The sequence below is a fragment of the Malaclemys terrapin genome, chromosome 1, assembly GCF_027887155.1.
Source record: "Malaclemys terrapin pileata isolate rMalTer1 chromosome 1, rMalTer1.hap1, whole genome shotgun sequence".
Lineage (NCBI taxonomy): Eukaryota > Metazoa > Chordata > Testudines > Emydidae > Malaclemys > Malaclemys terrapin.
In genome coordinates this window covers 337143183-337167003 of record NC_071505.1, presented here as the reverse complement: position 1 = coordinate 337167003, position 23821 = coordinate 337143183, and the positions used below count along the sequence as shown (strand labels likewise).

The following is a 23821-nucleotide window of genomic DNA, read 5'->3' as shown; positions in this document are numbered from 1 at the left end:
GTATGGGTAACAATTACAAAGTTATAGGTATGTACTAAAAATATGCTCAAACCAGGAAAGCAGATAGGTTGGTGAACAAGTTTGCCACAGACAAAGGAATGATTGTCTGCCTTGGAACCGAGTGTAAATGAAGCAGGGTAAGCCATAGACAATGGGGATTATATTTGCATCTGCAGTCAACAGGAAAAGAAAATGAACAAGGGGATGAGAAAGGGGGACATGGTGCCAACATTCTGGGGAACAAACAGTAAGAATACACTTTTCAAAGGTTTACTGGACTATCAGAAGAAGGGGGGAAAAGACATTGTGGTTATCCATCACTGAGGGAACAAAAAGGAAAGCAACTTTTGTATCCATGAATGGCAGATCCACAACCATATGGGTTGGTGACACTGAAGGGTGGCTTTAGATAAGAATCTGCCTTAGATAAGGACTGCAGCCTGCTAAAAGTATAACATGCTTTCTAGTGACTAGAACTTAGTTTTATTTGTAAACCTTTTCTGTTTCTATTATCTTTGCTTAGTATCCCTTAAATCTCTGTTCTTTTTTAATAAATGTATTCTTAGTTTTTCTAGAAACTCATCTCAGTGATATGTTCTGTTTATAGACAGAACCCAAAAGGACACTCAGATGGAGCCAAGTGTTTCTAATTTAAATGATCTCACTCAGCAAATAATCCTCAGCATTTCAGTGAATGGGGAAACGCTGTTACCCTGCCAGTTCTACACCAGACCAAGCAAGCTGCCTTTATTGCTGCTGTTGCCGTCAGCGTCAGCGTAGGCTCCTCTTCTGCTACCACACTTGAAACTCTCCCTTGGCTTTCATTCCGCTTGAGCTAACAGAATGGCAGGGTAGGGTTTCAACTTTCAGCTGCAAAAGTCAGAGTAGAGCCAGAACTGGCAGCAGAAAATACACACACACACACACTCACTATCTCTCTCTCGCCTCCCAGCCTCCCGCTCAAGAAAAATCTTCATCCCTCATCTAAGTCTCACTCCTCCCGCCCCAGAATGTAAAAGATGATATTGGTGGGAGCAATTAACATATTAAATCACACGCACAATAAATAAAAAGAACATGTGTGGGGTACTTAGCAATAATTCAAATTGCATATAAGCAGCAACAGCGCCACAAGCAACTGCATTATTAATTAGCTTTCTGCTGCAAAGGAATCTGTTCAGAGGACGGGCCTGGGCCACAAAGTTCAGATTAGACTCAAGCCTCCCTCTGATCTCAAACCAGTGTAAACCTGAGTAACTCCATTGACTACAACGGAGTCGCCTTGAATTCCCGTGGCGTAACCAAGATAAAGAGTCTGATCCAAAATGCGTCAGCCTTGAAATGGGGACACCACCTTTAACAACAACAAAAAGGTTATTAGTCTCCATTCTTTTTCAGTATTTAGCATCCTTGTTGAGACTTCCAACACTGATGCTAAATGTTGAGTTGCCCTTGCTCACTTAGAACTCAGCTCGTGCTAATATTTCACACTGATCAATGAACCACGAGAGTTTAAAAGTCTTTCAGTCACTACCAACCTGGACCAGTTTCAAACCAATGACCATTAACCCTGAGCCCTCTGTTCAAGTTTTTATTATTTTTAGACAAACTGTAATTTGACAATCATTATTTTAGCTGTGCGAGTGTAAGATGAACACCTTGCCATGAAGATGGAATACAGGCTAACAATATCACAGAATGCATAGTGGACCAGACAGTGAGGGGGTGAGTAAGAGGATATGGAACCCAAGTTATTATTGCTGCCAATAATGTGCCTGCTCTCTGATAACAGCAGACTTCACTTTCCATGGCGGGCATCTTTCATGAGCACTCATTCATTTAACTCCATCCCCAAAAGTATAAATCTCACAGGGAGGCATGCAGTTTTCAACACTAAAAAACACGTTAGCCACGATTGTTTGTAGAACCACTGTTTCAATCTATTTAATAAGATATCAGACTGATAAACAGGCATTTTAAGTGAAGCCAGAATGTGTTGCGATCTATACACTGAGGGTTACACTCAGTCCCTGCACAGAGTCCCTGAGGGAAAAAAGTCTAAGTGGGGCAAGAAGGGGTTGAGGTGGAAAGTCTGCGAGGCAAGGGGATGTTGTGACAGTGGAAAGCAGATGTGGCTTCCTGCCCACTGGGAAAGGGGTGCACAGGGTAACGGCACTGCCCAAAGACTGGGTGGTGTTGGCTGGGAGCTGGCTTAATCAGCACTCAGAGGGATACCTGGATTCAGTGCTGTCCCTCCACAAGTCCGCTAGCAGGGCTCCTATGGAAGTCACAGTAGATTTAAAAGCATGAGAGAAGAGAACAGCAGCACCGCTCTGGGACACAGGGCAAAGCTGATGCAAGGAAGTACAATTTACACATCCCAGCACCAACCCTACACTGAATCTAGCGCTGAGCATATGGAGATTATAGGCTGATCCTGGAAACGTAATGACTCCTTGCATAGGTCTGAAGCAGGTTCTGAAAATGGGACTTTTAGCCTCACAGTACAGCCATTGTCATTTCAGTTAAATGAATATAACTCTACTTGCTGGTAACAGTATTAGGCTGTTGTCCTCTAGTGGCCAGCCATTAGAGAGGGATGTGACATCTTTGCCAGTGAGTTACTCTACTGAACACGGTGCTTCCTACTGGCGTAATCTCATTGAAGGCAAAGAAACTATTCAAAGGACCAAGCACAGCACTCAGTTACAAATGCTTGTAGGTTCAGGATGCATGTTTCTAATTAATGCCATACTGAGGGCTGTTATACTGACATAAATCATATCAATTGCTTTAGTTTTTTTAGTTATTGTTTCCTTAAGTCTCAGGACTTTGGAGCTAGGCAAAAGAATCATGAACGTTCCAATATAAAGTGAACTTTGCACAAAATCTACAAAACTTCACAGCAACTGGATTAGAAGACAACAAGAATAGCAGCAAATTTAGGGATCCGCCAACTGAAAAAGGAGAAGCTAATTTAGAGTCAATGGAGACAAACTCATTTAAAAAAATGTGCATCTAAATTCTTTGAGTTTGCAATGATTATTCCTTCAACTGTGACAGCATTAATAGCCTAACGGCATTTTACGGAAGATGATAAACCAAGCTAAAGTGACTCTAAAATATGCTAGGGTTTACATCCAATTTAGCTTTTAAAAGTCTCTCCTTGCTGCTACAGCATTAACTATATATGTTTACTATGATATTCTGTCAGATTCTAGTGGAACATCACCAATAGGCACAATTTATAATTCACATATACACAAAAATGTCTGCTGGGAGGTGGAGAACAAGCTAAGATAGAATACCTGAATGCCGCAGTGAAGTCTCATATTGCTAAAACTTCATTACTTTTACCAAGTGTACTGTATAGAACATTTACTAGTGCATTAAGAATCATAATCAATAAATAATTAAAAACTAAACTACAATTGTCACAGTAAGCGAACTAAGTACATTTGATGATGCATTATCTTGCCTTTTATTGTACCGGATTGTTCACTTAGACCCCAATTCTGCAGGTGCGTGGAGCCCTATTAAAGTCAATGGAAGTTTACATAGAAACTGGGAACTACCCAAACACACCACATTGCAGGATTGACTTGTGAAGTTTGCATGTGACTAGTACCTTCCTGTGTATTGGGTCTTCTAGTAACTAGTGAGATTCTACTGCAATAACTTACACTTCGTATATAGTGTCATGCATCCAAGGATATCAAAGCACTTTAAGATGCCTAAACCCCAAAAAATCTCTCTTTTGCAGTTGCTAAATATAATAAACCCTGTTGCCCCACAGAAGGGTTGTAGCGGAACCTCCTGCTTCAAAAAACACAAACCCCTACCATTTAAGCAAAAGGAGGTTCTTCATTAGCTGTTAGCAAAAAGCCCCATGAAACATAGTTGGGCCCTTCAGATTCCATCCAATGGAGGGTAGCGGTAAGCACATACACGTTTATTACAATTTTATGCCCATTTTACAGATACTATGCCTCAGTGCATCTGTGGTTAAAGAACACAAAGTCAATAATGGAACCAGAAAAAGAACCTGGTGTCCCCCCCAAAACAGAGCCCTAATCCTATGATGTGACCTCTTTGGGGCATGGATCATCTTTTTGTTCTGTTTGTACAGCACCTAGCACAATGGGCACTAGCTGCAATACAAATAACCACTATACCACACTCCCTTCACAAAGATGTTTATAAATAAAATATCTATGATAAAACAGCATTATCATGATTCATGTTCACTGTTACTTCTGACTCCAATATTCTTGTTTAATTTATTCCTTCTTGATTAATATAAATAGCAGAGCTGTTGCCTGTTACATTATATGAAATATATAGATTATATTATATTATATGAAAATGATGGCACTGGCTGCAGCTAAACACAATGTAGGCAGGGGCACTGCAGACTTCTATACAAAGTCCTGCACCAGTATCCACTCAAAACGAGTTGGTTGCATCAATCCAATTCCTAGTGGACAATGTCCACATCACAAAATTACAATAGGGCTGACACAGTACTGTTCGGATTATTAGGACAGACAGACAGTAAGTATGTTTTTACCTTCCATATAGGGTCTAGCTATCCATCACTTCTGAATCCTTTAGAAAATAATGTTCCTTCACCATAGGATGGCCAGATATTTTTTGTTGTTGTTACTCAATTATGGAAAGTGTGCTCACTGGATTAGGTCCCAACATCAGGTCTTGCATCTGATCTATGGTTGGTCTGGGAAGTGGTGACCAGGACTGATTTCCCCATTGAATAACAGAAATGGGTTGGTTCTAACACAATTTACAAGTAAGAGCATTTTGTTTTGCAACAGTACTCCCCACCACGCCAGGTGAGCTGCCCGTTGTGAGGATACAATTAACTATCTAGGCAGTAACAGGTGGAGAGAAGCTCCAATTACTCTTACTTTGAGTGACAAAGGCATGTGCACTAGCACACATCCCATCCAGCAGGCAGATCCAGGACACAGAACCTTCTGCACGTTCTGCCCAAGGTTATCTGTATTCTTGCACAATGGAGCTCTGGTGGGAAGGGCCAGAAACAGAGATTCAAGGATGTCTAATGCAGCCTGTCCAGTTCAGAATGTAAAGTGATATGTAGTGTAGCTAGCAATAAGGCCTTGTCAAATATAAATGGGACACTCCATTTCTGAAACGGCCCTTCCATAGCCTAAGGAGCCTATAAGTGTAATTTAATGTGCAAGATTCGAGCAGGAGCTACTTACTCTTGCTGGAGATTTTCCACAGAAAAATCTAAAAGTAACCCTCGTATCAGGCCATGGAGGGGGCGGGGGGGGAAGGGTTCCTAGCAGAGGTGGTCCACAGACCAAGCACAGTCAGAAGTGGAACATAACTTACTAGGTTAGCAAGTCCATTTCGCTGCCAGTGTAGGATTGTTCCCCACAATATGTTCTCCTGAGATTTTTCCAGGCCAAATTCTTCTTTATCTTGGTATTTTCATACTTCAGATATTTGCAGTGGTCATCATGTCCTCCCATTAACCAAGCCGTGGATATTTGGCTCTTTTAATTCTTGTAAGAATCCTTACAGCTCCCCTAGTAATTTTTGTTGCTTTTCCCTGAACTCCCTCCAATGTCCAATATGTTTTTGGTATTATGGAGCCCAGAACTCAATGCAATATTCAAAACACAGTCTCAACAGAACAGTATTGGCCTTTTTTGCCACTCTCCCATGTTTCCAATAGTAGACCATAAACTAGCTGTGTATCACTGCTAGGTCCCTTTCAGCATTTTAGAGATTGGCCAAAACCAGAAACCCTATACTACTTAGCCTTTCAGTAGGGTTTGGATATCTGAACCTACCCCTATGATTTTGGTTCCTGGTCTGATCCCAAACTGCTTTTAGTTCGGATTCAAATGAGGTTGAATCATAAGGAGATTTCAGCCTAAGATTGTTGGCTCCACATGCCACCATTTTGATATGAAGTCTCATCAGAATCTATTGCTAAATTTTAGAGCCATCCCAACTAAAATCATCTGTCTGTTTCAACCTCTAATCCAATCTCCAAACCTCAGCCTATAAACTAATCTAGATCTGAATCTAAATCATGTCCACAGGCCCATTGCTTCTCCAGTCTTCTCCTTCCCAGTATCTATGTTTTGGATTACTTTCCTCCAGATTTGTTAGCTGCATCCTTTTAAACAATCTAATTTTGCTATTTGCTGCCCACATTTCTAAAAGACCAGTCAGGCCAGAGAAATAAAACAAGGGGAACTATATACCTTTCAATTTAGTTTAATCTGCAAGGCTGTGTCTAAACTAGGAAAATTGGTCACGTTTAGAAATGTTTTAACTAAACAGTTTTAAAAACAGACAGTTTTTCTAATCTAGGCATGGTCTGTATGTCATTTAAGCATGGTGTTACTCCAGTTCAGATCATTAATGCCAGAGTGCTGCAGGGAAAATGGGATAAATTACAACCTTGGTATTTCTAATGTAAAAGACAATTATACTAATGACAAGAACACAAATGGCAATGAGTATTAAAAAATACAACTAGATGAATTTTATAATAGGATTATTTGTCTGATTTAATTAGCATGGATTACCTACTAAGAATGCTGCCATGAGCGCTAATTTCCTTGTAGTTTTTAGTTGTTAACCAAAAAAAAAATTCTACTTTTTTATGGTGAACTGAAGAGAACTGCATTTTCTTTTGTGAAATGGATTCTTTCTACCTTCATGCACACTATTCTTTCAAATGGGATGAGGGATAGGAAAATTTTACAGGGGAAGGGAGATTATTTCTTAGTTTCTTTCAGTTACCAATTGATTAGCTGAATTATTAATAGAAAAGAGCCATCTCATAGACCTTAAATATTAAACAACTTCTGTCCTCATCTCACCCACTTTATATTTTCCCTACTACACACTTACCATATTTCAGACAGTTCATCTCATCCCCACTTTTTAATCTTTTTTCCTATTTGCTAAGCAGACTGTGCAGGTTTTCTATGGCTATATAGAGTTTATGGTAATAAACCAGGATCAGACTCAAAAACCTCAGACTGTTACGATTTCAACTACACACAGATCATCTTTAGCTGTCACTAGCATTAGATATCATGTGCCAGACCCTCACTGATTTCAATGGACCGATGCTCCATCAATTGTGGATCTAACCCCATATCCCTTTGTAGGTTACCACTATGGATAAACAAACTACCCAGTAAGGCCATTCTTATGTTCTTTAATTCAAGGTTAACCTCGACCTAACAGGTAATGATCAAGTGATCTCTCTCCTGCCGTCCATCACCACCCTCTGACAAACAGAGGCTAGGGACACCATTCCTTACCCATCCTGGCTAATAGCCATTAATGGACTTAACTCCTGTCTCCCCCCCCTCCCCCCACACACACACTCTCACACACACACACACACACACACAGCCACAGCCCTGCTCCAGGGATGGGGTGCAGACAGGGATAAGGTAGGGCACAAGGTAAGAAGTTTGGGGACCCCTGTAATAGAGTATGATGATACACAGGCAAACCTACTTGCCAGGACATTACAAGTGGACTGAAGCAATGGAGAAGGGCTGGACAGAAGGGAAGGATTAAATGTTAGGTTAGGGAAGGGAAAGGACCAAGTTCAAAACCAAAGTTCACAACAGCATTGAGTTTTGAGCATAGGTGCTGGAACGAGAGGTGCTGGGGGTGCTGCCACACCTAGGGGTGCCAATTTTGGTTGGACATACTCCTGGAGGTTTCATCACATGACAATCTTTAATTCAAGGCTAACCTTTAATTCCTGGAGACTCCAGGACAATCCTAGAGAGTTGGCAACCCTAGCCACACACCCTGGCTTGAAATGGATTCCATTATATACAGCAGTTTGGTTCTATAGCTCTCACCACCCCCACTATAAAAATTGCTCCAGCACCCCTGGTTTTGGGGAGGTTGAACTTTTGCATAAAGACTGATCTCTAGTTAGAAGAAAAACTGAAGGAATGTTTAAAGTGATAAGGAAGCAGAGAGATTGAGGGAGAGTCTAAACAGGTGGAAGATGACAGAAGGCCAAAGAACAAAAAAATAAAGGAACACAGACATTATATAAATATCTTAAACATTTTGCAATATCATGCAAAATTAACCATAAATGGCTGCAGCATTTATGAGCAGGATATCAGAGACAGTGATCAGCAAATGTGGCGGGACGCTTATGTGGCCTTGGTGCAGCCTTAAGATTGATAGTTGGCCCCAATTCAAAAGCTGGAGTATTATTTACAAAGTGCCAAACATGCACTAGGTGCCTTTTCAACAGTCACGGATGAAGAGCTTGCCTCAGCTCCAAGATGCTTAAAATCTGAGGCCCTGAGTCAGCAAAACACTTAAGGGCATGCTTAATTTCCACTGGGAGTAAGTGAGTCCGATTCCAACAGTACTTAAGCATGCACTTAAGTGTTTTGCTCTACTGAGGCCTAAATAGAGAAGACCAGGGAGCAGGGATGGGATTCACCAGAAAAGCAAAGGGATGGATCAGCGTAGTTGAGTACACAGCCTGCTAGCTACTCGTTTTCTGGGTTTGTTTAGCCCTAACTAATTTCCTTCGCACTCCAGAGGGACGATGAAAGTTTCTATTGTTATTAGAACACACACATGCTCAGAAGTACTTTGATTGTCTAACCTATCTGAAAAATACATAGAACAAAAATACACAGTATACAATGTAAACTCTTGTTCATTTGTTAAATCAAATGATAGGTATGTGCAGTTTGGGCATAATTCATCAAATAGCTATCCATGTTTTGGCACTCAACTAAAAACAAAAACCTCAAAAGGACAGATATTTGCAAAATTATTCATTTGCTACATGTGCGTCATCATGCCAACACCACATACTATGTTATAAGGCACATTGAAGGAAGATTTAATGAGGTCCTCAAGAGGAGATTATGTTTATTCATATCTTGGGTTTTCATCTCCTAATGGCAACAACCAATTTATATGAATAAAAGTGATCAGTCGAACAAGACCAAGTTTTTTTGGTGGATGAAATCAAGATTCCAGATTCTTTATGCTTCTCTAGAAGCTCCAGGGAGGCTTTTTCCCCTCCCCCTCATAAGTACACCCTAGTATAGTCGAAGTCTCTGGGATAACAGATGGTGTTAAGAGAAGAGGGGGAAAGCAATTTCCATATAAACAGTTGAAATAAAAAAGGGTCACGGCACAGCGACCAGCAACATTGACCTCCTGTTTAAATCCCCTGAGAAGAATCCTTAGTTTTTAACATCTGTGCAGGCTATATTTACCCTCAAAAGCATGCTCTCCTAAAAAAGCTTCAAGCCCATCTATCACACTGGATTGACACAGTTTCAGTCTCTGGAAATGTGACAATATGCAAACTCCACTGTTTAACTAGGAAGCACATGGTTGTTTGATGAATGAGGATAACTGTGTTCTTACCATGAGGCCCTCAATCAGAACTACCACTGTAGAAGGACTGCTTTTGGATAGAGTAACTGGTTATGGGCAAACAAAAACACTACATATGGTTCTTCAAATACAACCACCAACTTTTCCAAGTTGGTATTGTATCCATATGGCACTGCATAGGAACCAGTCTACAAAGACAAAATTTACTGTGTCAGGACATAGCACTGTAGCGTAGACGCTTCCTACATGGACGAAGCGTTCCCCCCCCCCCGCCCCCCATCAATGTAGTAAATCAACCTCTCCAAGAAGCGGTAGCTAGGTCATCAGAAGAACTCCTGTGTTGGCCTAGCTGCCACTAGTGGTTAGGACAATATAATTACATCACACTGGGCAAGAACATTTTCACAGCCCTGAGCAATATGGCTAGGTCGATCTAATTTTTGGGTGAACGCCAGGCCCCGGGTTCTATTCCCAGTTCTGCCACTGACCTGCAGTGATATCTCCCCCTTTCTTGGCCTCAATTTCCCCTCCTACCCTTTGTCTGTCTGGTCTAGTTAGACTGCAAGCTCTTTGTGGCAGAGACTGTCTAGGTGTTTGTACAGCCTCTAGCACAAGCTGGGTCCTCTAGCCGCTACTGTAATAGGAAGTGTTGTTTGAACACAGGGACCATCTCTCTCCCTATGCTGCAATTAAAAAATAGAGCTGAGTGTTCATCTATCACAACTGCTACCTGAGAGAGGAGGAGGAGGAGGAGAAAATCTTCTCCCTTCCAGCAGAGATGATGGGACAGCGGAGAGAGTGCCACTTTGAAGAACGAATGAGCAAAGAGCCCAGCCTTGGAGGAGGACGAGAATACAGACAGTTTGGGTTTTGGTGCCTCACACCAGCTAGGCATGTTTCTTAATTGCTGTTGGCTAACATTCCATATTGACATTGACACAGTTCCAAGCAGGCTTTGAAGTTAATACTTCACTGAGGTGGAGAAGCAGAACTCTCCCACCTTAGCTGGAGATAATTTCCTGACAGGTCAGGTTAATAGTGCACCATTTTAAAGGTTCTTGGCAATGGGAATTTTGCCCAATAAATCATCTCAGGATTTGTCCGATTCGGTTACGTAACACTTCCCTCCACCCCCAAACATGAAACTGAGCCTAAAACTAGCTGACAGCGTCCTTTATTATTGGCACAAGAAAGATGGCATGTTAATAGCTTCTGAAATGCAGTTCCTGTGTGTTTATTTTGCAGCTATTCAGTTCAACGGCTAAAAAAATATTCTGGAGTTTCCAAATTCGTGGGAGTTGCTGTTTCTGATTTTGTTAAAGGTGTATCATGAAACAAGCCAGTAGAATATCATGCAGCAAACCTATTCAGCAGTCAAGCAACAGTGTCTGTGCCCAGCATTAGTAGACCTGCAGCATGTCATCAATAACTATTCAACAATCCCCAGCGTCTCTTTAAAGGTTCTTAGAGTCCTTCCTTCCCAACTGTCAGCTATTAAAAAGAGGATCAAAGAACAGCACTGGAGATGGAAATTGTCTACTAGGAATCTATACCCTGTATCTATCCTTCTGGGAGGACTGTTTCCCAGAAAATAAATTTGTTTCTTTAACCAGACTAGTTTTGTAGGTCTTTGGGAAGGGGGGTTGAAGGTGAGGTAAAGCTCAACTGATGTAAAACCTGCTTCCCCACATTGGAAAATACTGCGTTAGGACAGGTGACAAACAAGATGTTAAAACATGACTTGCATTCTGTGTAGAAAAAGGACTGTTGTGTTTCATGTCACATCAGCTGGTTCTGATTTATTCCAGGACTAACCATAACTAGAGCTGATTGAGTAATTTAGTTTTTAGTTTGGTGGCTGAACTAGACATTGTTTGACCCAAAACAATTCCTCCTTCCCTCCCTTCCCCCCTATGTTTGTAGGTGCTTTTGGCCTCATTTTTTAAAATAAATCTCGCGACATTTTAAAACAAATGTCATTTTGAAATGAAAGGTCAAAATGTTTCATTCCAACCTTTTTGAGGGGGGAGGGGGGCAGGTTGTCATATTTTCCCCCTGGAAGAAACTATTTGATCAGTTTGACTCAGAACTATTCCCAAGTTCAATCAACCAAACACTGCCGTATTTGGTGAACAAACTATTCATCCAAAAACTTTTGCCCAGCTCTAACCATGACTAGCCATTTAACTTATTCCTTTCTACGTACTGCACTTTCCAGTAGTAACTGTTTGCAGAAGGCTGCCACCATTTAACAAAGCAGAGATGATGCAGTATGTTCCAGAGGAGATGCAGTGCTTTCCATAATTGGCAATAAAAATTACATAGGCTGGAAATATAGGACTGCATTCTGTGGACACTATACAGAACAAAAGAATCCAACTTCGATACATGATTCTCCCAGCGCAGGGCTTGAAAAACCCACTTGCCCTTGGCAAATAGGAATCTGCGGTGAGATTTTCAAAAGCACCCGAGTTTGGAGCACAAGTCCCCCCTGAATTTCTGAAAATTCAACTTTAGTACAGGTAGTAGAACTGTTAGTGCATGTTAATCAAGATCCTTAACAGAAGTTCTCATTAGGAAACCCTAGGGATGGAATGAATCTTTCATTCATAAAGGAATATATCACACATATTACTGGCATGCAGATATTCCTATCTCCTAAAACTGGAAGGGACCTTGAAAGGTCATCAAGTCCAGCCCTCTGCCTTCACTAGCAGGACCAAGTACTGATTTTTGCCCCAGATCCCTAAGTGGCCCCCTCAAGGATTGAACTCACAACCCTGGGTTTAGCAGGCCAATGCTTAAACCACTGAGCTATCCCTCCCCCTCATCTCTTATAGGCAAGCCCAAAGCAGCCACAGAAGAATAAATATGGCCACCATCAGCTTGTTTCATGGCAAGCAGCATAGGAAGGAGAGGACATGGCTGGGGGACATTCTGATCTACCCCTCTGAACAAGGAGCCAGCAGCTACATTCACTCTTCCTGCATTGGTGCTCTGGGTACATACAGATTGTAACAGTATTGATACCCAGGAACGCTACCCTGCCCCTGGCTTGAGGGCACCTGACTATGCTCTCTACTCCTATTTAAAGCAACAGAGGGTCCTGTGGCACCTTTAAGACTAACAGAAGTATTGGGAGCATAAGCTTTCGTGGGTAAGAACCTCACTTCTTCAGATGCAAGATCTGAAGAAGTGAGGTTCTTACCCACGAAAGCTTATGCTCCCAATACTTCTGTTAGTCTCAAAGGTGCCACAGGACCCTCTGTTGCTTTTTACAGATTCAGACTAACACGGCTACCCCTCTGATACTCCTATTTAGTAACTATTTGTTTAGCTATCTAAGATAGATGGCAGTTTTCCTCCAGTGCAGCATTGTTTCAAACAAACCTGTTCAGCCTTGCTCCAACCCTCCTCCTGTGAGGAGTCAAGTGACAGACAGCTGATGTTTTGACTTGTATGAAATGCATTTTAATGGAGTATCTCCTTAGAGAGTGATCATTCGCCCACTGCAATCACTGATTTCAATGAGCACAGGATTGGAATCCGAGAGCCTGATCCTCAGGGCCGGCTCTAGCTGTTTTGCTGCCCCAAGCAGCAAAAAAAAGCACCGCCCCCCGAACCCCCCAGCCGAGCGCCGCCAGAACCCCCCTCCAGCGCCGCGCCGCCCCCCCCGACGAGCGCCGCATGCCAGAGCCTGCCCCCCGTGCCGAGCGCCGCCAGAACCACCCCCCCAGCCCCGCGCTGCCCCCCCCGCCGAGCGCCGCGCAGCGCTGCCGGAGCCCGCCCCCTGCCCCCCGCCGAGAGCCGCCGGAACGCCCCCCCCCACCGCCAGAGCCCGCCCCTGCCCCCCGCCGAGAGCCGCCGGAACGCCCTCCCCTCCCCGGGAATGCTGCGCCGCGCTCCCCCCGCCGCCCCTTACCAGGTGCCGCCCCAAGCATGTGCTTTGGTGCCTGGAGCCGGCCCTGCTGATCCTTAGGTGCACCTTCATCTGGAGTAGCAGGTGCTCCACACATTTCAGGATCAGCCCTTCTTTTGCAAACTGGGTCACAGGCATTTAAGTAATCAATGCAGTGTCTAGGCAACAATATGTAATATTCAACACTGAATATCTATCTAGCTATCAGAAAATGTCCTTGGCACAATGACTAAAAAAAAAACACTTTAAAAAAATAGCCAAGGGGAAACTTGACAGTGTATCTTCTGGGGACTGAAATACGACTCATTTTGGAACAGAAGCATAAGAGGGGATGTGAGCGCACTGTTGAAATGACAAAACAGGTTCTGATTTAAATGAAGCAAAGGCATTTCTGCTCAAAATCGCACAGTTATCAAATGCCAGAGACTTGCACAGATTAGTTAATACGCTCATGTTTAACCCTGAAACTAAGCAAGACCTAACTATTTCAGACAGCGGAGGGAAAAAAAGACTGACTCATCAAAATGCAATCATGAATAATCCCACAGCAGTCATGTTTATATCTTCCATTCTTTAAACTCTTTACAGCAGAAAGACTCTGCCAGCCCTTCCCTTCACTAACACTGAGTTTCACAGTTACATTTTAGAAATATTGGATTTTAAAAGATGAAAATTAAAGACAAAAGTATTTCTAAGACATGCGATTAAAAACCTTAAACCAACATGAAATATCAATGTATTCCATGCAAGCTCATTAAACTATTTTTTATATAGTATAGCAAACAATGGCTACATAGATTCCACTGTCACACTTAAGAGCAAAGCCAGGAAATTCAACCTCATTTGAGCTAAAGGTGTAATGTTAGTTGTAAAGGGGTAGGCTTTTGTAGTCTCTGGAGGGAGACATGCTTACTGTTAACGCTTGTCTAAGTTAAGGCAGACAGGACATGTCATATGATGATTACAGCCTCAAGGAGAAGAATGGATAGCAGTCACATCTATTGGTAATATACACTCATCATGGAGGTTCAAAGATTATTGTGTGTATGTGCATACATAGGTTTGCAGACTGCATGGAAGTGGTATATTTTTAAGAAGGGACTTGAAGGAAGAGAGTATGTGGCAAAACAGAGAATTGGTCAGAGAGAGCTCTAACCATAGGTGAGTAAAGGCAACAAGATGAGTTGTTAGTTGCACAGTTTGCTTGGAGGACTAAAGGTAGCTCTCTAAAGAAGACTTCCATTCTTCCTTTCCCCTTCACCAAGTGCGTAGCATATGATCAGTTCCTCTTTTCTAAAAAGAAACTACTGAGCTACTAAGCTTTATTGCCATAGCTCAATGCTTTCTACAGACAACACAGACCATGTCATCAGAACCTACTGTTTAGTGTCGGTTAGTTTTATTATTAGGAGCACTCTTGATGGTAGGCTTGGAATCAGAGATCGACACTAAGGAGGACAGAGCTATTTTAAGAGGACAGAATCAGGTTGTAGTAGGACAAGAGCCTGAGACATAAGCCCTTGTATCAAAGGCCTGGTATGAAGCCTGAGGCCTGGGCTGAAGTAGTGGTCAAAGCTTTACTGATATAAAGCAAAGACAAACTGTGGGTAAGAGGCAGGACGTGCTCACAGAATCTGGCAAGAACAGGGCTGATATTGCAGAAATACACATTCCTAAGAAGTGCTAGGCACAGAGTACTCACACAAACACATCCTGATATCAAGTGGTTCCAGAACATCCCGATATCAAGGATGGTATAAAAACATTTCCCAAGGATAAGAGAAACATACTGACCCCTCCTAAAAGATAAGGTCTGGATGACAGTACATAATAGAGATGTTTTGATTGAACCAACATGAACAAGGCGATGGATAATAACTAGCCACATGAGGGAGCAGTAACTAACTTGGTCAGAGTGGCAGTATGTAACTTGTTTGTATCAGGGCATAAGAATGTATCTCAGAGGAAGTGTCTTTGTCTAGCCTAGGAAGGAATGAAAAGTCCCACTGTTCACTGAGCTGGTCCATTGTTATGGGCATACATGTATTAGTTGTCCAATAAAGTCTGCGGAATACTAGTACTGTGCTTCGTTGACAATAAACATGGCCTGGTGCCTTCGTACCTTAACGGATCTTGTGATCATTGGGCGGTTCACTCGAGGTCTGCTGTGCCAACTGTCTGCGCAGAGCTGGGATAGCACACAGGGAGAACACACACACACAGCCAAACATCTAACCCACGACCACTGATCTGGTAAGTAAGTGAGCTATCCTCTGTAGGAATCGCGATCTAACATGACAGAAAACCATGAGCTAGGGAACTCCCTTATACCCTCCCTGCATATCCCCACAGAGTTTGATGAAATTTGGACCTGCTGGATTGCCAGCAAGGGGAGCCCATATGAATTTTAAAAAGAACGTGTGGAAACATGGACTGGAATATGTAAAGTAATGGCAGAAACTGAAGTTTTGAAAAACAATAACAAAAGTAAAAAAAAAAAATGTAGAATATTGCAATTAATGGCCATAGCAGTAAAATGGCTTAAACAACATGCCACAATACTGGCCAGGCAAGTCATGGAAAAAAACAAGGAAGTAAAAGAGGTAACCCAGACTTTGGAAGAAGCATCCAGGTTGTCGAGCACTGGAAAGCCCAAACTCTTTTAGCAGGGCAGCAGGCAGTCCAGACACATCATATGCTCAAACAGGAGAATAAAAAATTGGAAACAGCTGTGGAAAACCTGCAAAAGAAAGGTGCCGTCCCCTGTTACCCAACAACAGACTTCAAGTGCTTTTATAGTGCCTGAAGGATGGGGACAGAAATGGAAACAGGTGGCCCTAGCCAAATTAAAAGATGGAACATGAAATAATTGGAATGGATGCTGCACTGGGGACATGTGGAATGACCCAGGTCGGCCACCATCCAATGGCCCACAGGCAGGGGCTACCGCACCGCAGCCACCACCTTATGATGAGAACCAAGTTCTGGAAAAACCTTCATCAAATCCTAGAACAATTCCTGTTAAAGAAGAAGAGAGGGTGAGTCCAGAGTTGAAAAACTGAGCATGGCACCTCATCAAGACCTCAATTCACCTTGATGCCACCCCACAGATAACTCCTACCGGATTAAAATTATTAAGAGAAATAGAACACACGACTCAGAAATTAGAAAACTCTAAAACAGCCATGGTGCAAGTGTTACTACCCAAGCTTCAGATCTGATATCACAGCAGTCTAGTTAAGACACACTATCTTGCAAGAAAGGTTGGTACATTGCGTTTTCTACATAAACACTGGATTAAAGAACTCACACGAAGGCAGGATTATTTTTCCATAAGTAATTTACATTTGAAGAAATAGGCTGAATGAGAACTATACAGTGATATTTTATTTATTCAGAGATCAGGTGGACATAATCCAATAGTTGGTCATTGTCACAGAAAGATATGAGACATATACACCAAAAACGATTATTCTTTGTATTATAGTAGCACCTAGAAACCCCAACTGAGATTGGGGCCCTACTGGGCTAGATACTGAACAAAACGCCTAGTAAGAACAAAGCGCCTACTGAACAAAACGCCTGCCCCAAAGAGCTTGCGATTTAAAAAGGCAAAACTAAGGACAGGGACAGGTTACCTTTCCCAAGGTCATGCACCAGGTTGGTGGCAGAGCCAGGAACAGAAGGCAGGTTTCCTGAATCCCAGTCTGACACCCTATCCACTGGACCATGTTGCCGCTCAGTGTTTCAGGATCTATGTAATACTATGTTTAAAGGGGGAGGGATAGTTCAGTGGTTTGAGCATTGGCCTGCTAAATCCAGCGTTGTGAGTTCAATCCTTGAGGGGGGCCACTTAGGGATCTGGGGCAAAAATCAGTACTTTGTCCTGCTAATGAAGGCAGGGGGCTGGACTTGATGACCTTTCGAGGTCCCTTCTAGCTCTATGGGATAGATATATCTCAATATATTATGTTTCAGTATCTTCAATAGTGCCTAGCTCTTAAACTGAATTAAAAGGCAACCTCTGAAAGCTTAGTGCCTGTGACAGCCTCATATCTCTCTAGTGCTTCTAGTTTAGAGTTTAACAAGAAAGGCTCACTGCTTTCAATGCCCTCACTGCTTCAAACAGAACTTTCTTCTGTACTGGCCAAGAGTGGGGATGTTCAACTCCGTGTGTTCACTTCCAGGAGTCAGTTTAGCAACTTGGCTCCTGAGAAATCTGCAGAGTAGCCCATTGCTGTGTTATCTGACACTTCTGTTTCTTACAATCTACACAGACCTAGATCTTTGAATGCTCCAGATCAGCTGTGTAGCAGAATTTAGCCTCTTTGATCCACAATACTTAAAATTAAGGGCCAGAGTCTGACCGCCTTTGAAAATGCCTTCCACAATGTAAGGTACAAGAACAGCATCATCTTGCATCCATATTCTCACCACCAATATCATTCCCCTCCCAACCAATTCCTGATACAATCCTGCATTTTGTGGATTTGTAGGTATCACTGCAGAATCAACAGGAACATACTCACAAGCATTACAGACCCTCTGCCAAAACCCAGAATGCATCTGCAGTTGGAAGATCTGCAGAGTGGCCTCTTCACAGATTTTGTGGGCGTTACTGTCAACCCTACCAGGTAGCCAAATTTTGTTCCCTCCCCTATTTTAGGATATTCTATGGCCCCCCAATAACCCTAGTATATGAGCACTATAGTGACGAGCACAGTATATGAACACCACACTTCTTTTTCTTAAATGTATTTATCCTCACAACATCTTCAGTGCGATTATCCCCGTTTTACAGATAGGCAACTGAGGTACAGAGAGATTTGGCCATAGTCAAATAGGGAGACTGATGTGTAGCAGGGAACAGAATGCAGGTCTCCCAAGTCCAAAGACTAGTGCCCTAATCAGGGGACCATCCTTCCTCTCCTGCTCCCCAATGTAGCTAGCTCCCCACTAGCTAGCACCAAGTTTCTGTATGAAAGCTATGATCCAGTTCCTATTAGGATTCTTTCCCTTGACTTGGATAGGAGTTGGATCAAGCCCTAATCTTGTTTAACCACACACACACACACCCCACCACCACTAACACCATACTACCTCTGTGTAAAAAAAAAAAAAAAAAAGAGTTTTTAAACTAGTCATCTGTACTAATTTGCAGAAAGCATATCTGAACCTGGATTTCACTCGTTGACCCGCCCCTCAGGAAAAATGCAGATAAGGCTTTAATATGGAAATTAGGTACAGAATGCCCTAAGTACAAAAGCTTATGTGACAGTAGCACACATATTGCTGCATATGAAGATGGAGCTTGAGTAGTTATACGCCTGTTATCTGGAGTTTCTTTCAAATGCATATGGTTCTTCCGCAACATAAGCTTTCAGCCCCAGGAGCTTCCCAAATGAGACCATCTGGAAGGAAACATGGCAGAGACAAAGAAGGGAAGGAAAGTTCATCTCTTCTCTCAGACCTTTTTTTGTTAGTAGCCAGCAGATGCATCTTTGCATGCTTATGATCTTAAACATCAGCTTGATAAGACTGAATATCCAGAGACGTGAGAGGGTTTCCAAACAATAACAAACAACAACAACTTAGAGGAAAGGCAAGTCTATACTTTTGGTTCCATAGAACAAAGGCATCACAAATCCATTCTTGCCCTGTATTCCCCTGGATAGAATTCCACACTGCCTCACTTCTTGAGTAGTCATTTACACCAGTGCAATGTGGGTGTAACGACCATTTTGCTCTGGTAGAACTGTACATCCATTTTGCACCAGTGTAAGTGACTATACAAGTAGTAGAAAAAGTCAGGCCCCTCCATCTTGCCTCTCATTTTCTGTCTCTCTTCCTCTCCCTTTCCAGGTCTAATCTCCCATGTAGGATGCAACCACCAGAAGGAAACACGATCACACTTAATCAAGGCCAGTAATGACATGCCAACCAGTAGAGGACAGGATTTTGGAGAATCACGTGAAAGACTTGGGACATTATCATTCAGATGTTTATTCCATTTTGTATTGGGTTCTGCTCCATATTCTCTGCCCTCTCCTCCCCCTCCACCCCACTCCACCCACCCATATACACACACTTCCTTTTTGGAATTATATCTTTTAAAGGCGGTTTTATTCTGAAAAGAGTGATTCTGTAGAAATGGCACCTTCTTACCTCAGCAGAAGATTCCAAGTACACCGAGGCTCATCTGCTGGCTCCTTTAAAAAAAAAAAAAAAAAAAGTTACTGATTTTTTACTCCATACAGCCCTACAGAGTCAGTATATGTGAGAGAGTGAGCAGGATTGTACTCTTGCTTGTGGATCATCAACAAAATTGCATGCTAAGTTTCAATCAGTTACACCTGTGCAAACCCACTGAAGGCAATAGGGTTGCATCAGTGTCACTGAGGGCAGATTTTGTCCGGCAGAATGTCTAGTGCTAGCTATGAGTCATGAGAAGGAAAAGACCTCACCTGACACTCCCATCCCCAGGCTGATCTTGCAAGGCTGGCAGATAGAGAAAGCATCTCTTTCATTGTGAACAGAGTACATTTGATCTGGAAACACTGAGACAAGCACGGAGCCCTATAAGCCACTTTTTAGAGTCATTTTTCAAAACTGTACCACCCCGAGACCCCCGTTCAGCAAGATACGTCAGCATGTGCCTAACTTCCAGCACATAAGCAATCCCATTGCCTTCACTGAGACTAGTCAAATGATTAAAGTTTGGCACATATTTAAGTACCTCGCTTAATCAGGGTCTAACATAACAGGGCTGCATACAGATTCTTGTAATCTATGATTTAATCTAGTGCCTTGGTATATATAAATAACTTCATTTAGAAAAGTCATTACTTACAGGGCCTGCTGTAAATCTCACTAGGATTTAATATGCTAGTTTCTCAGAGATCATTGTAGCTTTAAAAAAAAACTTTATATAATTAGTTTTAGAAAGAGTAAAACAAACAGTGACGGCTACATTTATCTGTGCAACAATTGTCAACCTCGTCATCATTGGGGATTGAAACTATGACCTCCAGAACAAAGAGCAGGACCACTACAGCTTGAGCTGAAGGACTAAACCCTATAGCTCAGTGGCTCTCAACCTTCCCAGACTACTGTACCCCTTTCAGGAGTCTGCTTTGTCTTGCATAGCCCAAGTTTCACCTCACTTAAAAACTACTTGCTTACAAAATCAGACATAAAAATACAAGTGTCACAGTGTTACTGAAAAATTGCTCACTTCTTCATTTTTCCCATATAATTATAAATCAATTGGAATATAAATATTGTACTTACATTTCAGTGTACAGTATATAGAAAAGTATAAACAAGTCATTGTCTGAAATTTTAGTTTGTACTGACTTCGCTAGTACTTTTTATGTAGCCTGTTGCAAAACTAGGCAAATATCTAGATGAGTTGATGCAACTATGGAAGACCTCTGCATACCCCAGCGGTACTCATACCCCTGGTTGAGATGTAGCAGCCTTATCTCCTCTGTGGATCAGGCTCAGAGGGAAATGCATAACTCACTGTACAACAGATTACCTATGCACATGTGAATAAGATGAACACCACACCAGTCTCCCGATGTGGGAGAATCTTTACATACCTAGTCACAAGAGTATTAGGCCTTGTGTACACTTACGTTGGATATTAGGAAAAACTTTTTCACTGGGAGGGTCGTGAAGCACTGGAATGGGTTACCTAGGGAGGTGGTGGAATCTCCTTCCTTAGAGGCTTTTAAGATCAGGCTTGACAAAGCCCTGGATTTAGTTGAGGACTGGTCCTGCTTTAAGCAGGGGGTTGGACTAGATGACCTCCTGAGGTCCCTTCCAACCCTGATATTCTATGATTCTACAGAGTATTGTCAACAAAAGACAGATTTTGTTGACAAAACAGTGAATGCATACAAACTGCGATGAAACTTTTTCTGGCAAAAATGCCCTGTTTTGGTGACAAAATAAAACCACCTCGATGAGATACATAAGGCTTTTTGCGCTAAATTTTTGTTGACAAAGTGCTAGTGTAGACACCACACTTGATTTTATCACTCTAATTGACCTCCAGGAGGTGTCCCACAATGCCCATCCTGACCGCTCTGGTCAGCAGTTTGAACTCCACTGCCCTGCAGCCAGGTAAACAACCATCCACCCCTCCCCCTTAGAAGCCCCGGGAATTTTTGAAATTCCATTTCCTGTTGGCTCAGTGTGGAAAGGCCTCATTGCATCTTCCCAAGTGACCATGCGGCTTACTGCAGCAAACACTCTCCCACTTGGCTCTGCTCAGTATATGGGGAGAGGAGGCTGTGCGGTCTCAGCTGTGCCTGAGCTGTAGGAATTTTGATACCTACGGGCAGATTTCTTGAGGCTTGTGCAAAAAGGACTATGATCGGGACACGTTGCAGTGCAGAGCGAAGATAAAGGAGCTGAGGCAGACGTACCATAAGGTGAGGGAGGCACCGAAGACCTGCCGGTTCTCTAAGGAGCTGGACACTATCCTCGGTGGCGACCCCACCTTCACCGTCAAGAGCCCTGTGGATACTTCAGCAGGCCTGGAGGCAGCAGAAAAAGAACCTAACCCTGAGGACAAAGTCATTGAAGAAGAGGTGGAGTTAGACAATTATGTGGTGCTCCCAGTGGGGTCGCCCGGTGGGGCAGGCAGCCAGGAACTATTCTTCACTCCAGAGGTGTGTAGCCAGTTGCAGCAGTCGCTCTCCGGGGATCAAGAAGCAGAAGACGAGAAACCTGGTAAGTGGCTGTGGATTGTTTAGTGTGGAGGTAATTCAGGGTATAGAAATGTGGGAGGCTGGCCATGTTTCTATGAGCTGGACATTTCCCTATGCAGCTAATTGGTACGGTGGAACAAGGTGTTGATGCACACCGAGATCTCCCGGGAATCCTCCAGAGAGATTTCCAGGAAACTTTCCTGGAGGTACTCGGCAAGCCTCTGCCAAAGGTTCCTTGGCAGAGCTGATTTGTTCCTTCCCCCATTGTAGAAAACTTTCCCATGCCATTTGGCAATCACTTGTGCAGAGACTAAACCGGCACAGAGGCGAGCAGCATCCGGACCAGGGTGGAAGCCACAAGCGTGTAATAGATGTACCTGCTTAGCCTCAGTAGTGAGATATCTGCTACGACCCCCGCCTGTGAAAAGTGCGGGAGAATTTTAGAATTTTTCCCCTAGTCGGCTGCACCACAATCCTTGAAGAGTGCTCTTTTCCCCATGTAGAGTCCCCTGCCAACACTCACAATGCTTTGGGTGTTCGCAGAGATGTGTGCTTCCCAAGGGTCAGTGAGAAAGTGATCATTACGTTACCAGAGGTGTGTTGCACTGAAATGTTTCAATACTGTGCGTGAACTTAACAATCATGCTTCTGTGCTTTGCTCCTTGTGCTTCGGCTGATGTGGCCTTGAGGAATACCCCACACAAACTGGCCAAGCGTCTCCGCCAGATAAGAAAGCACCGAAGACAGAGCAAAGAAGATATGTTCTGGGAGGTACTGCACTTCTCCAATGCAGAGAAAAGGGAACTCAAGGAGTGGAGGGAAGAAAAGGCAGGACAGAAAAGAAAATCAGGAGTTTGTTAAGGACGCTGCTGAGCAGATGATTAAAGTCATGGAGGAGCAAACACAGATGCTGAAGTCCTTAATAATGGTGCAGAACTGAGCAGATGCATGCATGCCTTCTCCTGCAGCACATTCAGAACTCTTTTCCATGCCCCCCCAAACTTTGCCCACACAGTCCTTTCCAAGACTTCTCCGTTTCCCCTTCACGCCACCCCTCTGTAGTGCAGACAAGGCCTTAATTAATGGTGGGGTTTCCAGCCTTAAAGCCGAATTTCCTGTAGGCTAGTGTAGTTTTAAAATGAGATCTATAATGTTACCTTAATCTTTTTGTCATCATCGTTTAGTAGCATCTTTTAGCTACTGAAATGTTAAGTCAGGGGTGATAGTTTAAGAATAGGTTTAGGTCTGAAGCCACAATCCATTAAATCAGGGACTTGTGTATAGTTATATAAAACATGAACTCAACAACATGCTCCTATATTTTGCAACACCCACAATATTGTGTTTAGCTAGTGTGTTAAGTCGAAACAGGCCTTTTCAAGAAAGCCTTCCTCGAGGAAGGGCACCTACAACAAAGTGACATCCACAGACCCTTGCTCATTAGGGAGCAGAGAGAAACTGCAGCATTTTTGTTCTATAGACAGATACTTAATTGTACAGCATGTAGATATCCAGCTGACAGGCATCTTTCTACAGGAATAAGCTATACACATATAAGAACCTTTATATCAGTATAACTACGCTCACATTAGGAGTTGTAGAAAATTAACTATTTCTCTATTTAAAAAAAAAGTCACCCCCCTAACCAAAAAAGTGTGTAGATCAGGCTTTAGAAATGCTCTAATGTGGGCTGGGCAGCCTAACCAATGGGTCAGTGTTATTACAGTATCTGCTGGACCTATAATCTGAACTGCTTGAAGAAAGTTGA

At 42.8% G+C, this 23821-nt stretch overlaps 1 protein-coding gene across 4 annotated transcripts in view; it reads right to left on the bottom strand.

The window, feature by feature from the left end:
* Positions 1-23821, bottom strand: part of PAK1 (p21 (RAC1) activated kinase 1) — a 115024-nt gene that overhangs the window by 64390 nt on the left and 26813 nt on the right. For 3 of the 4 annotated variants that reach the window (XM_054015805.1, XM_054015803.1, XM_054015806.1), the window contains one exon: positions 19499-19542. The gene's annotated coding sequence lies outside the window, so the exon portion shown is untranslated. Of the gene's footprint in view, positions 1-19498; positions 19543-21768; positions 21866-23821 lie in introns of those variants that run through there. The other variant, XM_054015804.1, reaches the window with a different exon arrangement.